Source organism: Lissotriton helveticus, chromosome 2_1 (genome assembly GCF_964261635.1).
Source record: "Lissotriton helveticus chromosome 2_1, aLisHel1.1, whole genome shotgun sequence".
Lineage (NCBI taxonomy): Eukaryota > Metazoa > Chordata > Amphibia > Caudata > Salamandridae > Lissotriton > Lissotriton helveticus.
Genome location: NC_136059.1, coordinates 1,914,715,041 through 1,914,735,404, shown reverse-complemented (window position 1 = coordinate 1,914,735,404; position 20,364 = coordinate 1,914,715,041). Strand labels below are relative to the sequence as shown.

The 20,364-nt window shown below is 50.3% G+C and overlaps 1 protein-coding gene across 3 annotated transcripts in view; it reads right to left on the bottom strand.

Moving 5' to 3' along the window:
- Positions 1 to 20,364, bottom strand: part of ANXA5 (annexin A5) — a 1,060,565-nt gene that overhangs the window by 707,247 nt on the left and 332,954 nt on the right. The gene's annotated exons all lie outside the window — the stretch shown is intronic.

The window sequence follows — 20,364 nt, the reverse complement described above, 5'->3', positions numbered from 1 at the left end:
CATGTTGCTTTTTTAGTCATTGCTCAGGTTGCTGGTATACGGCATGAGGTTGTTATGCATTGAGGTGAGTTTGAAGTGATTGTTATCCAATGGTACAGCTAGGGCGCCAGCCCGGTCCTTCCGGTCTCTTTGATGTCATGGAATGTTAGTGTAGGAGAGTAGGGTCTGCAATCCTATGATCACCCAGATTTTTGCTTTTTGCTGCACTGGTTTACGACTTTCCCTGGCTGTGGGCCTGCTAATCAGACCCACAGCCTAGCTGTTCTCTCTATCCAAATTGTACTCAGGTACTGAATTGGCACTGGGCCCTCTCCAAGTCCCTGTACCCAGGGCTGAGGTGTACCCAGAAGTCTCCCAGGGGCTGAAGCATGTATTATGCCACCCCTGGGCTGACTAACTAAACTGACACAACTGGCTGCACGACAGCTGGGGCAAGGTGGTGTACTCACCCTTTGCTTTAGATATAGTATACCTATATCTAACCCTAAAATGGACACACAGATCTCCTATCAGTCACTCCTATGGCAGGCCTTAACAATCCTGAAGGCAGAGTGCTTGGAATCGTGTGAGATGGTGCTCTGGCATGAGCTGAGCCTGTCTGCGGCTTTCGGGATCCATCCCTTAGCCGTTTCCATGATATCGCATACCATATACTCTTAAGTGCATTATAATCCTCGCGGTTATATGCCAACTCTGGTATCGCTTTATCAAAACATGTCGAGTAAGGTGTCATACGAATTGGAATACTAACCCCTCGCCAATTCTGGCGACGGGGTTAGCATTCCACCCTTCTAGAGGGACACGACATGTATGTAACCCCTAACCCCGGTTAAAGTCAGACAGAGCCTTAGCATCCACAAAATGGATGCTGCCACCGAGACACAAGTCTGCCCTCCTGCTGCTGGGAGTCCTCCCAGAGCAGGAGATAAGGACAAAGGGTTTCCTGCCAGGGGCGGTGCCAGCACCGTCCCAGACAGGATTTTGTGTATTGTAGGTAGGCAGGGCTTCAGAGGAAGGTGACTGCACGTGGCACCCCGGTGCTCACTGTGCATAGGCTGGCTTGAACCAGTTCCAGGGACACTCCAGACCCTGTGCTGGGGAAAAGCCCGCCAAGGAAGTGGGTGTAACCACCCCCCTCCTGGTCCCACCCCTAGGGCAGGACTTAGTCGCGTGCCAGTCCCCTTTTCCCAGATAAAGGTAGGGACTGGCCCCCTTCCAAATCAGATCATCTTTGGAATCAAGATACCACTTTCCACGAAAGGACTTCACGATTTCTTCTCCAAGATTCTCCCTTGTGGCTAAGGAGTAGTCACCCTGCATCCGCAGGCACCATCTAAGAACACTGCGGTCTGCTGCACGTCCTTCCTCCGGAATCAGACTGCCCAGCTCGACGAGACCCGGCTTCCCTGGCACCTCTGACCTCTACCCACCTCTACAGCACAGCTTAGAACCGTGGGTGCGACGAGACCTCGAGGGACCGGCCATCGCCAAGACTGCACGACTTCTGCACAGCAAGCCCACCGAGTAATTTCCTGGTGAGTGCTTTGGGGTCCGAGAAGCCCCCACCCTGAGCAGCTCCAGCACCGAAGAGCAGCCCCCCAGTATCTCCACGATCGGCGTGGGGCCCTTCTGCTTTTTGCTGCTCACCGCGTTGTTTGGCTACTAGCCCGCTGGCTTGTGGCCTTCCGAACGACGCCCGACGACAATACTGCTGCTAGTCTGGTTGCTCCAGACTGGCCCTTGCTTCCCTCCATCGGAGAAGTACCCTGGACCCTCCTGGTCCGGCTAAGACGCCATTTTAGGTCCACCGCGTGGGCCTTGCATTTGCCAAGACTTGTTGCCCAATCCTGGGTCCAGCGACGTCGACAGCAAGAACCTTCGTGGGACAGCTCGCACCTCCATCCTGGTCGCCGACAACGCCTCCTGGTCCGAGAGACTGCAGAGCCCAGCAGCGCCCACTCACCTGACTGCGGTGACTTCGCCCGGTGCCATCCTGGTGCCCACTTAATCACTGGCTAGTGATTCAAGAACTTGGTCCCCTCTGCTTTCAGGTTTTCTTCTTCCTTGATCCAGGCTTGGATCCATCGAACTTTTCTTCACTGGTCGCCTGCCAGCAACTTCCTTCTTCCAGGCTCCTGGTCCGGCACGAGGATTCCCGACGTCTTTTCAGACCTATGCAGCTGCAGCCCCTGGGCTAGGTAACTTCGGCATTTCGGTGCCCCAGCATAGCCTCACTATCCAAGGGTCAGGATCCACTGTCGTTTTCTCCCTATCAGGTCGGGTTCGCCCGTGAACACTAACTTTGTGAATTCTAGCTTCCATAGACTTTGTCCCGCATCCCGCGTGAGAGTGCACACTCTGCACCCGAGTTCCCTAGGCCTCCTGCTAGTAATCTAAAGGTTCAGTAGTCCAGTCCTAGCGATCCCAAAGTCTCTGAGAATCGTTACTTACCTGCTAGTAATTCGCATTCCACTTTTAAAGTATATGGTTTTTCGTGCCCCTCGGGCATTTGTGTATAACGTGCTAACTTAAGTATTTTCATAAGAGTTTTGTTGTGTGCTTAGCACCCTGTCCTCATAAAGAGTACAGGGTTGTTGTGATTCTAATAAATACATTGTTTATTTTCATACCACTTGTGTGGTGTCCTTTCACTGGGTGTTCAAGGGGTAATGTGATGGTAAAACAGCTGGCTTAACACGCCCTCTAGAGTCTTAGCCTTAGACTGCTCGTATCCATGCTACTAGGATAGCTGGTCTATAAGGTTGACTTACAACCAATCATCAATAAGGGTTGTTTGGACTGATATATAGTGATCACTAGAATAGTGACCACTGCACATCAGGCCAACTTCTCACACTACCCCCTCGCCAGTTCTGGCGACGGGGGTAGCATTCCACCCCTCTAGAGGGAGAAGACATGTTGGTAGCTGTAACCCGCTGTAAAGCGCCAGGATGCCCTTTGGGTGACAGGTTTTGCGCTCTATAAATATATTAAATAAATAAATAAACCCCGGTTAAAGTTAACTCAAGCCTCAGCTCCACAAGATGGATGCTGCCACCGAGACACAAGTCTGCCCTCCTGCTGCTGGGAGTCCTTCCAGCAACGGAGGCCTGGACAAAGGGTTTCCTGTCAGGGGCGGTGCCAGCACCATCCCAGACAGGATTTTGTGTATCCCAGGTAGGCAGGGCTTTAGAGGAAGGTGACTGCAAGTGGCACCCCGGTGCTCACTGTGCATATGCCGGCTCAAACCAGTTCTGGGGGCACACCAGCCCCTGAGCTGGGGAGAGACCGGACAAAGGAGAGGGGTGTAACCACCCCCCTCCTAGTCCCACCCTTAGGGCAGGACTTAGTTGCGTGCCAGCCCCCTTTCTCAGGATAAAGGTAGGAGCAGGCCCCCTTCCAAATCAGATCATCTTTGAATCCTGAAACTACTTTCCACGAAAGGAACTCAAGACTTCTTATCAAGATTTCTCCCTTGTGACTAAGGAGTAGTCACCCTGCAGCAGCAGGCACCATCCAAGCATCGCGGTTTGCTGTAAGTCTCTCCTCCGGATCAAGACTGCCCAGCTTGACGAGAAACGGCTTCCCTGGCACCTCTGACCTCTACCTGCATCATCAGCCCAGGTGAGATTCGTGGGTGTGAAGAGACCTTGAGGGACCGGCCATCTTCAAGACTGCACGACGCTTGCCCAGCACGACCGCCGAGGGACCCTCGAGTGAGTGCTTTGGGGTTTGAGAAGCCCTAACCCTGAGCAGCTCCAGCACCGAAGTCCAGCCCCCCAGCATCCACGAGATCTGCGTGGGGCCCTTCTGCTCTTTGCTGCTCACCGCGTTGTCCAGATCACTTGCCCGTTGGCTAGTGGCCCTTCTGACGACGAACCACGACGACAACACCGCTGGTCTGGTTGCTCCAGACTGGCCCTTGCTCCCCTCCAACAGAGGAGCACCCCGGACCCTCCTGGTCCACTCCAGACGCCATTTTGAGTCCACTGCGTGGGCTTGCATTTGCCAAGAGTTGTTGCCCGAATCCTGGGTCCAGCGACGTCGACAGCAGATACCTTCGTGGGACAGCTCGCACCTCCATCCTGGTCGCCGACGCCGCCTCCTGGTCCGAGAGACTGCAGAGCCCAGCGTCGCCCACTCACCTGGTCGAGGTGACTTCGTCCGGTGCCATCCTGGTGCCCACCTAATCACTGGCTAGTGATTCAGAACTTGGTCCCCTCTGCTTACAGGTCTCCTTCACCGATCCAGGCTTGGATCCCTCCGAATCTCTTCACTGGTCGCCTGCCAGCAACTTCTTCTTTCAGGCTCCATAGACTGCAACGAGGATCCCCGACGTCTTTTCAGACCTATGCAGCCGCAGCCCCTGGGCTAGGTAACCTGAGCATTTCGGTGCTCCAGCATAGCTTAACTATCTAAGTGTCCAGATCCTTTTTCGTTTCAGCTCTACCTAGTCGAATTCGTCAGATAACACTAACTTTGCATTTACTAGCCTCCATAGACTTTGTTGCGCATCCCGCGTGAGAGTGCACTCTGCACCCGATCTCCCTAGGCCTCCTGCTTGTAATCTAAAGGTTCAGTAGTCTAGTCCTAGCGATCCCAAAGCCTCTGAGAATAGTTACTTACCTGCTAGTAATTCGCATTCCACTTTTGTAGTATATGGTTTTTCGTGCCCCTCGGGCATTTGTGTAAATTGTGCGACTTTCAGTATTTCTTTAAGAGTTTTGTATTGTGCTTAGCTCCCTGACTCAAAGAGTTCAGGGTAGTCTTGTTATAAATAAATATACTTTATTTTCATAACAACTTGTGTGGTGTCCTTTCACTTGGTGTTCAAGGGGTAAATGTGATGGCGTGTTAAGCCAGCTGTTTTACCCTCTAGAGTTTAGCCTAAAGACTGCTCTTGTCCATGCTACTAGGATAGCTGGTCTATCAGGTTGACTTACAACCAATCAATAAGGGTTGTTTGGAATGATACATAGTGATCACTAGAATAGTGAGCACTGCATATCAGGCCAACTTCTCACAGTTCGGTTTAAACAACACTAGAAAACGGAGGCAAGTCCTTAACTAAGTCGCCAGACATAACATTGATATTGAGTTCATGCAGGAAACACATCTGTCCAACTCTGATCACACTCCTGTCGAAGCAAACTGGGGGTCCCACAGATTTTTTTCCAATTACAGTCGATATGCGAGGGGGTGGCCATATTCATACGTAAAAAAATCCCCTTTTCCTTACACAAGATTGTGATTGACGGCAAGGGCCGAACTCGGATTGTTACTGCTTCATTGATGGGACACCAGATCTCACTAGTCTGTGTGTACGGTCCTAATGTGGATTCTCCAGATTTTTTCCATGAGTTGCAGGTGCGGCAATTGACACTAGACCCCGGACTTTTGATAAAAGGGGGTGATTTCAATTTATTGTTGGATCCAGCCAGAGATAGCACTTCCACATCTCCCGACGCTAAACCCCGTTCACGACAGGCGCTTGATATATGTAACCACTTCTCTTTGCCAGATGTTGAAAACAAATTGCACCCACATCTTACGGAATACACTCACTATTCTAGTTTTCTTAACACATGGACTAGGATAGACTACTGGTTGGTTTCCCCGGGTGTTGCTGGCTGGCAGGGAGAGTTGCCTACTGTACCGTGCATGCTTTCAGACCATTCTACTTAAAATGAACGTTCCCAGACCGGAAGGATATGAGGGACAGTGGCGCTTTCCTGGAAGCGCACTTTTAGATCAGGTTTTTCAGAAGTAAGTTAGACAGGCTATAGAGGAATACTTTGAAACAAACACTGGGTCGGTGGACACCTGGATGGTACTCTGGGAGGGGTTCAAAGCCTATATCAGGGGAGTCTATCGCTAAACATGCTGGGGTCATACGGAAACTCCGCTCCACTTTAAACCGCATGGAGGCAGATATTCCTGCCCTGGACCGAGATTTAATGGTAAATTTATCTGAAACCGGGGAAACCCGGTGCTTAGATTTACTGCTTGAATTTAGAGAAGCAGCGGAGCGAGAGTTATTGTTCCTTAATAAACAGCATGTCGCTCTGCGATATGGTGAGGGCGAAAGACCTGGAAGAATCCTGGCACACACCCTCCGCGGGATAAAGCTTACATCATGGAACCCATAGGACCAAACGACTCTCTATTGCACTCTACTCCATATATATGCGACACGTTCCTTTCATATTACAAAACATACACGTCCAGAGTCACTGGAGACCTGCGGGACCAGGGGGAATATATGGCTGAAATTGCAATAGTCTATCTAGAGCGGTATATGCAGGGATTTTTGTTCGTTCCCATATCTCAGGAAGCCATATTGGACGCGACCGAGCCGTTGCAGGCCTCTTCTGCTCCTGGTCTTGACGGCTTCTCGGCTGATTTTTATAAAGTGTATAAAGATATTTTAGTCCCACGATTGGTGGAGGTGTATGCGAAGGGGCTGGATATTCTTCCTCCAACGTTCAGGGAAGTGGTCATTATTCTTCCCAAACCGGGCAGAAACTTCAAGCTCTGTAGCTCCTATAGACCGTTGTCCCTTCTGAACCTTGATTATAAAATATTGGTAAAGGTAATCGCAACACGATTATCTTTATTAATGGAATGCATCATTGCCCCAGCCCAATCTGGATTCGTGCCTCATAGATCCACGTCACTTAATTTGCGGACTCTGTTCACGGTGCTGCACAGGATTGATCCTGTCACGCCTGATGCCGCCGTACTCCTTGACGCCCAGAAGGCATTAGACTCCCTTGAATGGCCCTTTTTCCTGTCCGTCATGCGTCGTATGGGTATGCCCGAATGCTTTGTCTCTACGGTTGCTCTGCTCTTCACTGAACCAACAGCTAGACTAAGCCTGAATGGTACTCTTACCGGTCCTTTTACTCTGTCTCGTGGCCCAAGGAAGGGATGTCCATTGTCCCCATTGCTTTTTATACTGGCAATGGACCCACAAGTTCAACACTTTCAAGAAAAACATTTACACCGCGGCCTCCAATTTCACACTGGGCCTCTTCTGGTTTCTCTCTACGTGGATGCCCCATCTTAATCTCAAACCCCTTATTATGGAAATTATTTGAGTCTGTAGGTTTTCGGGTCTCAGCGTTAATTGGCACAAATCAGTCATCTTCCCGTTAACTGCTAGCACGACTTCCTGGGCATGCAAATTCCCGCTTGAACGGTGCCATGATGCTGTCAAGTATCTCAGAGTTTATATCCATCTAGACACCGCTACTATGATCAGGCTAACTTATGGTAGGGCTATTCGCTCACTGGAATCGCAGGTTGTGGAATGGCTACGGTTGCCTTTGTCACTGGCCGGGAGAGTGGCTATAATTAAAATGGTGGGCCTCTCCTGGTTTTTATACCTTTTTAACAATATTCCCTTCCCTCACACCCAGAATTTTTCTTCAACTGCGTACACTCCTTTTGCGTCTTGTTGGAGGGGACAAGACACTGCGTGTGAACTGGCAGCCCTTGACCCTGCCGTATGAGAGAGGGGGCTTTGGGGTCCCAGACATGTATTTGTACTACCTGTCCGCACAATGTACTCCCACGAAATCTTTCCACTATCCTACCCACGGGCTTCCCTAGGGACCCCCGTGACATCCAAACGGTCTTCACCACCTGCTGGGCATGGAACAGGCTGCTTAGACTGTTGGGCCTCGTTCAGTGTATTCTCCGGACTTACCCCTGCCAAACCCTTCATTGCTTCCCATAACGGGGGAGGTCTTGATTCAACGCACTCTTGAGAAATTCCACATTCACACGATAGGCGACCTGTTTCCTGAAGATCAGCGTCGGAGGAAGCCCGATTCACTGAACGCTCCTTTATGGACACCTTTGTTCTGAAACGCATGTACTCCCTGCTTCGGGGCACGTTCCCTTTCTTTCCATCGGCCCCTGAGCCAGCCCCACCACTGACGCTGCTTATCAAAAGCCCTACAGGCACACATCTGATTTCAAAACTATACAAGCAATGTGGGACGTCCAGACCATTCTCTGATACTAAAGTACGCACGGCTTGGGAGGTGGATTTGGGCAGGCCCATTACAGACCAATAGGAACAATGCTGCAGGGCGACTAAAGAGGTCTCATTGAACAGCAGGCATAAGTTGCTTCATTTTACGTTTCTCCGCAGAATACATCACACGCCTGCACGATCCCATAGGATAGACCGTACCAGGCCCGACCACTGCCAGAAATGTTGTGCTCCATTTGCCGACTCTGCCCACCTCTCCTGGACATGTCCTAAAATACACCAATACTGGACTCGGGTACTCCTCACATTAGGGGACATACTCTCCATGCAGTTGCTACCTACTCCTGAGATCGCACTGTTGGGATACGTGGTTAATTTCCCTAAGAAGGTCAGGAAATTGGCAGCGTTAGGGTTCCTGTTAGCTAAGCGGGAGATTGCTCTATTATGGGTTAGCAAACGGGCCCCTTCACTACAGTCATGGCTTTGCAGTTTAGCATTTTGCAATATTAATTGCGAGGAATACTCTACGTTGATCCATTTTTATATCTTTAGACCCTTCGATTCGCTACGCCTCCAATCTACTCCCTCCACTGCAACTGCTCAAAGGTGATATAACACATTGGAAGTCCCTCCCGCTCTCGTTGGGCAAGGCTGTCTTATTTAAAATGGTTTCTTTGCCTCGCTTTCTGTATGCACTTCAAAACTCAACTGACCTTGTCCCAACCGCATACTTTAAAGACATCGAAGGGCTCCTTTGAGACCTGCTATGGGGAGGGAGGCCGCGCATAAAGATGAAAAAACTAACACTTGGTTGGAATGATGGGGGGGATTGGGCTGCCTGACATCAAAAAAATATTATTGGGCCACGCATCTTACAGCTATCAAGCACTGTACGTACGGACGCCGGACAACCTGGGATTCCGTATGGACCAATGGCTATTACCCAAAGCGTCCTTTTCGAGAGCACTATATTCCCCGTCAAATAAGAAAACCAGTTACTTACCTGTAACTTCAGTTATCCAGTATTGGTATCTTTCATAGATTCACATGCCTGAATCATTCCCCGTCGTCGAGGCGGGAGTCCCACGGTAAATAAAAAAGCAGTGCCAAAAGCACTTTGTAGTAGTAGTAGGCCCTAGAAATAGGCCTGAGGCCTAAATTATAGTAGCCTATCTACCTCATTATGTCAAAAAGACCAAAGTCTTTGCTCCAACCAATCAGCTCACAGCACCCTCTAGAACCCTCTCTGCAGAGCCAGTTCTCCTCAGATTTTCGTAGTACAAGTGGGAACAAGTATCCCAACCTTAGAGAACTGCCTTTCCGGGAGGAGGGTGGGTGCATGTGAATCTATGAAAGATACCAATATTGGATAACTGAAGTTACAGGCAAGTAATTTGTTTTCTTATCCAGTATTGGGGTATCTTTCATAGATTCAATTGCCTGAATCAGAATAGCAAGCAGTAAACTCGGCAAAGTCGGTTGCGGATGGTGGGAGACTTACTGTAGTGCACCCCCATGAATGTACAGTGAACAACCAACAATCGCTTAGAGATTGATCTATTAACAACCTTATTTAAAACCAACATAGAAATAATGCAATTTCCTAGAGGAAAGGAACTTTAGTACCATATAAACTTACTATATGACAACATACGTCTGCATATTATAAACAACAACTTGAACTTCATGTACTTTTTAAGAAAAAAACCAACGGTAGTACCTGAATGTATTCCTATGGAAACAGGTGGCGTAACACAGCTTGGCCCACTGCCGCATCATTCTGATTTGCTGATTGTAGGCAGTAGTGTCTAGTAAACGTGTGGACATTCTTCCATGTCGCAGCACAGCAAATGTTCTCAAGCGTCACTCCTGCAAACAAAGCTGCAGACGCGGCCACAGCTCTTGTGGAAGGAGATCGAACAGACCTTGTCAATGGTCGGTTAGCCTTTATGTGACAGAACTGGATGGCAGAGGCTATCCATCTGGAAATCGTAGCTTTAGTGACTGCTTTACCCAATGTAGTCTGGCCATAAGCCACAAGCAATTGATCTGATTTTTTTAAAGTCTTGGTTCTCTGGAGGTAGAACTTTAAGCATCTTTTGATGTCTAAAGAATGTAATATTGGGGAGGAGCCAAGATGGCGATCGGGAAGGACATGTAGTCTCCCGGCTCCGCGACCCTCCGAGTCCCGCACGCCTATCCTGTTCCTCATCCTGCAATTGCGTCTCAAATTGGTGTTTGGGAATGAGCGCTGACACGGCTAGCGCGTTCCCGTGCTCCCTGCCGGCCCCCTAGTCGGAGAAATTCGTGACGAATGTCGGCGGCTTGAAAGACTCTGTGGCCAGGACATCTGCTGCGCAACATGGCCGGGCGCTGGGACGGCAGCGGCCACCTCCACTGACATGGCGCCGTTCTGGTTGAGCCCTGTGCCTATCTGTCCGATCCTTACCGCGGATGCCCTAATTGCCAAGTAACGCGGCTTTGGAGCACCCCCCGGCAGTGACCTGGTGGTACCTTTGTTCGTGTGTGGAATTCGGATTGTGGATGCCCCGTCGCGGTTCAAAATTCGGCCCTGTTTTCCCGGGCTGCTCCCGAATTTTCGGCTGGCGTTGATTCAGAGCGACGATATACAAAGCATGTGTCCGCTCCTTTGGTGATTTGCCTTCACTGTCCCCACGATTCGGATAGTGGTCCCACCGAACTGGACTCGCCTATGCCTGATCTCCAGTCCCCATTTGCGTTGGAAACTCAGAAAGGCCACCGAGCAGTGATGGAGGCTGTCTTCCTAACTATCGAGGTACAGCAAGAGGGGGAATGCAAACAGCCAAAAGGCGCTGCGGTACGGGGGAGAGGGCCTGCGTTATCTTGTGGCGACATCCTTGTTGCGCTTGGTGCCCTTCGATCTGCCTGGGACTGCGGCGCCCGTGAGCTGGGGAAGAAGCTGGATGGTATCGCGTTCATACTGGGACACTCCCGCTCAGGCGCCCCCCTGGTGCATGATGATCCACCCCAGCCTGTTTCCGATGGGGGTGCTGTTGTCGCACTGGTGTGCAGGGGGGCAGGGATGACATTGGACGATGTTGTGAATTGTCGACGACTGTCCGGGGGTTTGGACTATTCTGATGGTTCCCTTTCACGGCAGATGGCGGCTCCGTACTCCGTACCGCTGTCTTCTGCTTTGCCACGGCAGCGACTGGATTATGTACCTGCTTCTTCCACCCTAGTCTTTACGTCCCTGGTGTGGAGTACGTGTTCTGAGACTACTTCGGGGAAGATGGCCGTCTTTGTGGATGACTCTGTTGGTGGCCAGCGGCGTCCATTTTGTGCGCTCATGTTGCTCTCTGGCCTTGCCTGGATTCTTTGTTTCCTTATGTCGGCGGATGATGGCATTATTCGACTACCTTGCCTCCGGGGACTTTCACGAACTGGCCAAGGATAAGTTGTATTCTTAAATGTTGACATTTAGGTGGCTGGCGGGGGTGGGGGGCGTACGCTCTTCTGATACATTTCTTTGTGCAGTATGTTGCTAATTCTCCCCAGTATTTGTTGATCTGCTTGATTAATGTGGTGCATTGTGTATCTTGGGGAGGAGTGTCTGTGGCGGGACGGGGTGACCGGGAGCCCGTATGGATGGCCCTCCTCCAGTTTTCTATATAAAACCTTTCTCTCTCTTTTCTTCGACTAAATTTCGGGTACTCTCATGGGCGACAGGCACGCTGCTTGGGGGGGGGGGGGGGGGGGGGTAGGCCGTGGCCTCCGCAGGGGTGCAGGGTGGGGGGTTGGGGGAGGGATTTTTTCTCTGTTTTGTTCTTTTTTCAGTTCCCATGGGCCTCTATTTGTTTTTTCCCTTCTTTTCTTTCTCTTTCTTCTCTTTCCCCCTCCCCCTTTTTTTGGGTCAGTATGACGGTTAGACATTCTGCATTTCGCGCTTTGACGGCTGGGGTTTTTTCCCTCCCTTTGTAATTATTATGAAGGTGGCCTCACGTCCATGGGGTGGGCGATGACTAGCTCGACAATGACTACGTGCTCTTTCATCCTGCTGAGTATACTGCAGCTCTGCCAACTCGTTTACGATTACCCGTTCTGTTGAATAATGGTTCCGTGCATTGCCCACCCTGTGTTCTTGGTTGATCGTACCGCATCTGATCCTTTTATTTTCATAACATAAAAATAACCTTATCTAATCCTGTAACTCATTGGTCTCGTCGAATTGAAGTCCCATTTTGGAATATTGTCATAACTTGTGCTGGAGAGACTGCTGGGTTACTTTATTGCTGACGATTGTGCTTTCAAAATCGCTTGAGGCCGGCCAGGTGGTTGTAGGCCAGTATATGTATGCTGTTGATGCACAATAAAGGTTTAAAAAAAAAAAAAAAAAAAAAGAATGTAATATGCTCTCCGCTGGGGTTGAAGGATTTGGAAAGAAAACCTTCAGCTTGACTGGTTTATTTAGATGAAATTGAGAAGGCACTTTTGGTATGAATGTTGGATTCGTCCGCAAAGTGACATAGTCTTGGGAAAATGCAAAAAGGGTTCTTTTATAGTGAATGCCTGAATTTCTCCCACTCTTCTGGCGGAAGTTAGGGCTAACAAAGCAACCTTCCATGTCAAGAATTTTAGGTCAGCTTTATGGATGGGTTCGAACGGGTGCTTCATCAGCTGCGAGAGGACTGAATTGAGCTCCCATTCCGGTGGTGAAGGCTTAAGCCCGGAAAAGACTCCTCATGAATTGCTTAATAAGCGCTGAAGAGCAGAACGATTGAGTGTCAGCCATCTTCCTGTATCTGGATAAAGCCGGTAAGTGGACATTTATTGAAGAAAAAGAAAGACCAGATCGCGCCAAATGCAATAAATAGGGCAGTATTTTTTCTGCTGGAACCTTTGTAGGATGTAAATTGTTTGAGATGCACAAGTTACTTACCTTCGGTAACGCTTTTTCTGGTAGATACAGTATCTGCCTGTGGATTCCTCACCTTGTGAATATCCCCCTGCATCAGCAACTTCCGGAAATTCTTTATGTAGCTTCGCGCCGACGTCCCAGAGGCACGGTATCGCACGCGCGACTCTGCTGACGTCACAGACCCCATATTAGGCCCACGCCGGCGTGATGACATCAGTTCCGCCCCTTTTTTCCGTGCCTTCGAGGCACACGGACGGACTCTTTCTATACCAAGAAATCCAGGAGGACAGAGCGCGCAAAGTGGCCGTCCCTCCTCACCTCGGTATCCAAGCAGTAATGCTTCATGAAAGTGTGGAGGGAGGCCCAAGTTGCCGCTCTGCAAATGTCCTCTACAGGCACACCTCTAGAAAGAGCAGATGTTGCAGACTTAGCTCTAGTAGAATCAGCCCTTATACCGTCTGGAGGTTCCTTACCCGCCAGGGAGTAGCAGCTCTTGATGCATAAAATGATCCATCTTGAAAGCGTGCGCTTGTGCACAGATCTTCCTTTCCTGCAGCCAGCAAATCCAACGAACAGCTGGTCATCCAACCTGAACTCTTGTCCTGTCCAGGTAGAAGCTCACTGCCCTCTTAGGGTCCAAGCGATGAAGCCGCTCCTCCTCCTTGGAAGGGTGAGGGGGGAGGATAGAAGGTAGGAAGGGTAACGGATTACCCCAGGTGGAAAGGACGCATCACCTGTAATTCCAGTAGGTTGATGTGAAGCAACCTTTCCTCTGGAGACCAAAGGCCCTTGACCTCCAGGTCCCCCAGATGAGCACCCCACCCTAGTGTGGATGCATCCGTTACTTCCACCGATGGAGGATGTTGAAAAGGCTTTCCTTGTGACAGATTGCCTTCCACGCTCCACCAAGACAAATCCGCTGCAGTCTCTGGAGATCCTCACTGACTCCCTGAGATCTCCGTTGTGCTGATACCACTGCCTGCGGAGGCACCACTGGAGTGCCCTCATGTGCCAGCGTGCATGGTTGACCAACAGAATGCAAGAAGCCATCAGACGGAGCAGACGTAGGACCTTCAGGACTGGAACAACCGCTCCATTGTAGAATAAAGGAATCATTTCCTGTATGTCGCAAATCCTTTGAGGAGGGAATGCACAACATACGGAAGTGTCCAGTACCGCACCTATGAACAGATTGCGCTGGGAGGGCACCAGGTGAGATTTGGGTACATTTATCGAAAAACCCAACCTGTGCAACAACTGAGTGGTCTCCTGCAGGTGATTGAGCACCTTCCCCGCCGACTCTGCCTTGATCAGCCAGTCGTCCAGATACGGGAATACAGGTATGCCCGACCTCCAGAGATGTGCTGCCACCACTGCCATCACCTTGGTGAAGACTAAAGCGCAGTAGTAAGACCAAACGGAAAGGACCGCAAACTGGAAGTGTTGCGACCCAGTCATAAAACTGAGATACTTTCTGTGCGACTCCAGGATTGGGATGTGAAAATACGCATCCTGCAAGTCGATCGACACCATTCAGTCTTCTTCCAGCAGCGCTTGAAGAACCTGTGCAAGAGTGAGCATCTTGAACTTTTCCTGTTTCAGGTAAAGGTTCAAAATCCTGAGATCCAAGATTGGCCGAAGCCTGCCATCCTTCTTGGGAATCAGAAAATACCGGGAGTAGCATCCCTGACCCCTTTCCTGCTCTGGAACCACCTCTATCGCACCTTTTCTGAACAGTGCCAGGACTTCTTCCTGCAGGAGAAGCAGGTGGTCCTCCGAACAATAACCCTGGCAAGGAGGGTAATTTGGGGGAACTCCCCAAAGGAAAGAGCATACCCATTCCCCACGAGATTGAGAACCCAAAGATCCGATGTAATCAATACCCAATCTCGTAGGAAATGGGTAAGCCGGCCCCCCCCTGGGCCCACATGATCCGGAATGGCGGATCTAGGGCTGCTTTGCTGCGTTGGCAGGGGGCTGGGACGGGTAAGAGGAGGAAGAGGAGGAAGCTTGACTGCCTCGAGAACGGGCTCTTTGCTTGCCCCTATAAGACCTGTACAGCGTGTTTTGCTGCTGCTGCGGCTGCGTTGTCTTGTAGGATCGAAAAGAAGATCTGCTAAATCTTCTAGAACGCCTCCCAAAAGTGCCCCTGGTCTGAAGGCCCAACGACTTAGCCGTCGCCCTGCTGTCTTTAAAGCGTTCTAAAGCAGAGTCTGCCTGCTTTCCACATAAACCAGACCCGTCGAAAGGGAGATCCATCAATGTAGACTGGACATCTGTCGAAAATTCACTCTATTTCAGCCACACAGATCTCCTTGTTGCCATAGAAGAGCCCATGACCCTGGCCACAGAGTCTGCAGTGTCCAATCCACTCTGAATCACCTGCCTTGCTGCAGCCTGAGTGTCAGAGACTACCTCCTGGAAGTCTTTCCTATTCTCCTCCGGTATCTTGGGTGCCAACAGTTTAACAGTGTCCATCAGGGCGTGGATATAACGCCCCATCAGGCAGGACGCATTCGTGGACTTCAGCGCCATACTGGCGGAGGAGAAAACCTTTTTAGCAGCCTGATCCTGTTTTCTCGACTACTCCTCTGCTGGAACCTGCGGAAAAGCTCCCGTTGATCTTTTGGAACAGGCCGCCTGCACCACCAAACTCTCAGGCAGAGGGTGAGTGGATAAAAATTCTGGGTCATCAGGAGCAGCTCTGTACCTCCTGGCAACAGCCCTAGAAGCAGCAGGAGCTGATACAGGTTTCTTTCAAACCTCTAAAATCGGTTCTTTAAGGGCATCATTAAAAGGCAGCAATGGTTCAGATGCTGAAGATGGAGAGTGAAGGACCTCTGAGAAGATTGTACTTAAACTCAGCAGTAGAATGAGCAATGTTCAATAAACTTGCAGCCTTCTTTACCACGACATGGTAAGGAGCCACATCTTTAGAGGGTTCATCCGGTACCGAAACTAAATCCCACTCAGGGGACAGTTCAAGACCACTAGCCACTGAAAGGTCCTCAGCCTCCTGCAGCTCACCCTCCTCCAAATTCTCCTCACAATATCTCTCTTCCTCCATCAGCCTCTGGGCTTCACGCCTCAGCCGGAGCTTCACATTTCGAAGCCGCCAGATCGACTGACTGCTCCGAAGTCGGTGCCGGCGCCCATCCAGACGCCGGACGAGGAAGAATCCCACGACGTCGCTCAGGGTTCGGCATCAGGGTTGATGGAATCGGCGTCGATGGTTCCGGAGTCGAAGGCCTCGCCGGCGTCCGAAAATGCCAATGCGGCGCCGGCATAAAGGGCGCCGTTGCATAGGTTTGGGGAACGCCCAGACCAAACGCCATCGGACCCGTGGGACCAACAGGAGCCCCAGAGGGGTACATAGCCCTGGAATATATACCAAACATCGCATTAAGGAAATGCGTCAGATCCTGACCTGGAGCCGGGAAGGCTTGATACAAACCCCCACGATACGACGTCGACTTCCTCTTCGGGCTGGTGCACCGGAGTCGACAGACCCTCGTGCAACTGAGCCTCTCCCTCTCCAACCATCTCCCCCTCACCTTCATCCTCCCAATCTGGAGGATGGAATGGAACCGGAGATGGATTTGCCGTCTGCTTCGGAGATCCTGGCGAATTCGCATGCAACGCCTCTCCTCCAGCGACCTGATCTTCCGAAGCCGAAGATACCACCACCTTCTCAACCAGCTTCACCAGCGACTTCGGCTTAGAACCCGAATCCTTCCTCGAGCGATGTCGGGATTCATGGGACCTCTTCTTATGCTTCTTTTTGGATGATCTCGAAGCATGGGCCGAGGAAGAGTCCGATCGCGACCTCGAACGAGATCTTGACCTCGAGCGTCGAGTCCGTGACCTCGATTTTTTCTTCTCCTTACTTCCTTTAAGCTTCGCCACAAGAAGCTTAGCTTCTCTTTCCCGGAGAGCCTTAGGTGTCATCTTCCTACAAGACTGGCAGTCTTCGACGTTGTGTTCGGAGCTTAAACACAACAACAGCATTCATGCGGATCCGTAATGGACATGGTTTTGCCGCATTCCCCACAGGCTTTAAAACCGGTCTTCTTCAAAGACATGTCGAAGGAGAAGACAAAGAAACACGTACAATACTGGGTAACAAAGTTACTGTAAAAGCTACGGACGATCCCTAGAAAACCATTAGCGTCGACGACGCGGAAAAAAGGGAACTGATGTTATCACGCCAGCGTGGGCCTAATAAGGGGTCGGTGACATCAGCGGAGTCGCGCGCGATGCCGTGCCTCTGTGACGTCGGTGCGAAGCTACAAAAAGAATTTCCGGATGGTTGCTGGAGCAGGGGGATATTCACAAGGTGAGGAATCCACTAGCAGATGTATCAGAAATCACCTGAGCCAGCAACTCTGGAGAAACCAGTGCAGGGGTCGTAGGGACCGACAGGACTTGCGTAGTCGGAATAGCCGCAGGCTGTGAACATCTGGACTTGTAATCCTGCAGCATGTTGTGGAGATCTTGCAAGAGCAAAGATTGTACAGACACCATCTTCTGCCTCGTATACTCCTGTGACTGAGCAGAATGTTGATAGCCACATTCCTGAAGGTACTCTCCTTTGGAATCCGTCTCCTGACATTTCACTAGAAGCTGGGAAGGACTGTTTGCATATCCATACGAGTCCTGATCCTCCTCATCTGAGTCGTCATCATCCTCTTCCAACAGCAAAGCTGGAGGTAAGGGGGTAACCCTCCTTGGGGACGTCATGTCAGGTGTAATCAGTCTCATGGAAATAGTGATTCTTTCCGTCGACGACTGTCGTCGACGATCCAGTCGACTATGCAGTTGTTCCTGGCAATGCTGCAGTCGTCGGCGTCGTCGACGCAGTAGACTTCGTCGGCGGAGTAGACTTGGTCGTCGACGGAGTAGACATCGACGAGCGAACTATCGAAGACAAGATGGCCGTCATACACGAGACAGTCGGCGCTCCTGCTGCAGTCATCGTCAATGTTGTAGTCGAAGCACTCGACGATGATACTGTCGTCGTCACCACCGAAATTTTCGTTGTCGCTGTCGATGTAGTAGTCGACATCCTCGTCAACATCGCTGTCATGGTCGTCGATCGTACAGTCGACGAGCCAGTCAACGGCACCACTTTAACTTTAGGCTTCAACACCTTCGTCGACGAAGCCTTCTGCTCAGTCGTCGACGACTTGGAACTTCTGTCAGACTTCTCAGAAGACTGAGAAGATGGTTTCTTGAAGGCTGGAGCAGTCTTCGTCCCAGAAGAAGGTGTAGAAGGTCCCTCCCTCTCCTTTACACCGTGGTGAGGAAATTCAACCGAACCTTGGCTCTCAGATTCTCTGGGGGTCTTTTTTGAGGCCTTAGATGGATGCTCCGGTGAAGGGGAAACCCTACCCCTCATGACTTACCTTCTTGAAGATGAGGCTGAAGAAGAGTCCTCTGTCACTGGAAACTGTGTCTTTCTGGACTTCAATTTCTGGAACCAGGTAAAAAGCCTACCCTCACGGTCCTAGAGGGTCTTGATAGAAAAGGTGCAGCAGATCTTGCAGTCCGCAGCCTTATGGTCAGGATTGAGGCAATAAATACAATCTTTATGCTTATCCTCAACAAAATCTTTTCTTGCCACAGGTGGAGCATGGCTTGAAAAGGACCTTCTTATCAGACATCCTGGAAGGGACAGCCAACAATTTTGAAGAATAATCCTGAAGAAACACTTGAAAAGGGTTGAGATTAAGCAGAGCTCAAAGGAGACTCCCTAAGCACAACGTGCGGTAGAAAATCTAAGGCTCTGAGGTTCCTTCAGGAGGGTTCTAAGGGGTGAGGCTCTTCTGATTAACTGATTAGTTTGGTCTCTTTTACAAAAAGAGGCGGATATGCTACAAAAGGGAATGAGGCCTAGGCCTTTTCTTTCTCTTTTGTACCTACTGCTATGTTATTTTTGGTTACCGAGACTCCCATTCCAACGACGAGGAATGATACAAAAGCATGGGAATCTATGAAAGTTCCAATACTGGGGCAAGCGACAGTTCCGGGCAGCATTTGTCGGTCTATTAACGGCAGAGGTCAGAACGGCCAGGACCTTTATTCATTTGCGAATTTAAGATTGGAAAGGTAAACTTCAGGGGCCTCCCGGCTTTGCAGATCCACTGTGGCCTGGTAGGTACGGAAAACAAGTAGATAAAGGCACGCAGGCAGCATGCACACCCCTGCTCGCTCCGGAGGCAATACATGGGAGTGAACTGGCGAGAAACAGTGGGACATGCACCCACCAGTAACCAATTGCAGGCTACGATTTTTAAACATGTTGCCATAAATATTTAACTTCTGCTTGGCAATGTAAGCTAGAAAAACAGCAGAAGAAAAGCACAATGATTCGATTTATACAACTGCGTCATTTCTGTTCGGGCACAATTCCTTTTGAATTCAGGGACTGGGTGCAACACAAGGCGCCGAGTATAAAGAAATTAGAGTATTTATTTTATATAGGGATTGCAGAATCCCACGTATTATCGTGAGGAAAGTGCAGGAAGTGTCTGGTAGTGGATTAAAGAGGACTGAGGAATTCAAAACTACCCACCCTTGTTATTTGGTGCACCAACACTTAATAGCACAGGTTATGGGTTTCTAAGCAGAGCTTTGGGCACCGGCACTCATTTGTTTGCAAATTAAGCATTGGGTGGATGACTGACCAAAACTGAAAAACACTGGAAAGAGAATGGATTCCGGATGAGGGGTGTAACTGAAGCCTCTGAAGTGCATAGTGACCATCACCATTTAAGGGGGCCCCAATTAGTCTAAGGCCTGTGAATATCAGTGCATCATTTTCATTTATGTTGATGCCATTTTCGTTTGATATTCCAGTGTATTTTAAAATGGGTTGATATTGGGCAAATAGTTTTTCCTCATAACAGCATCCAAGTATCAAAAGTTAACAAAAACTGGCAATCGGTCCTACCTTATGAGAACTATTGGCTTTGTCAATTTTATTACCATGTTGCACAGCAGCCACACGGCTGTACAACATGTCTATAAAACATTGACAAAGTCAGTAGTTCTCGCATTGGAGAGAGGCATTAGTTTAGCAAATGTTTGTTTTTTATTGCTAGCGAGTGGGAGGGTGGGGTTCCGGTAACACAGAGGAAGAGGAGAAGGAGGAGGACACCAAGGACGTAGGGTTGAGGAGGGAAGGTGGGCCACAGCACTACAGACCAGGGGGGAGCGAGGATGGGGCACAGCAACACGGACAGAGGGAAGCGAGGGTGGAGCACAGCAACGTAGGCGGAGCGAAGGGATGGTGGGGCAAAGAACCACAGATGGAGGGAAGGGAGGGTAGGGCATGGAGGGAAGGTAGGGTGGGGCACAGCACCACGGACGGAAGGGAGGGTGGGGCACAGCACCACGGACGGAGGGAAGGGAGGGTGGGGCACAGCACCACGGACGGAGGGAAGGGAGGGTGGGGCACAGC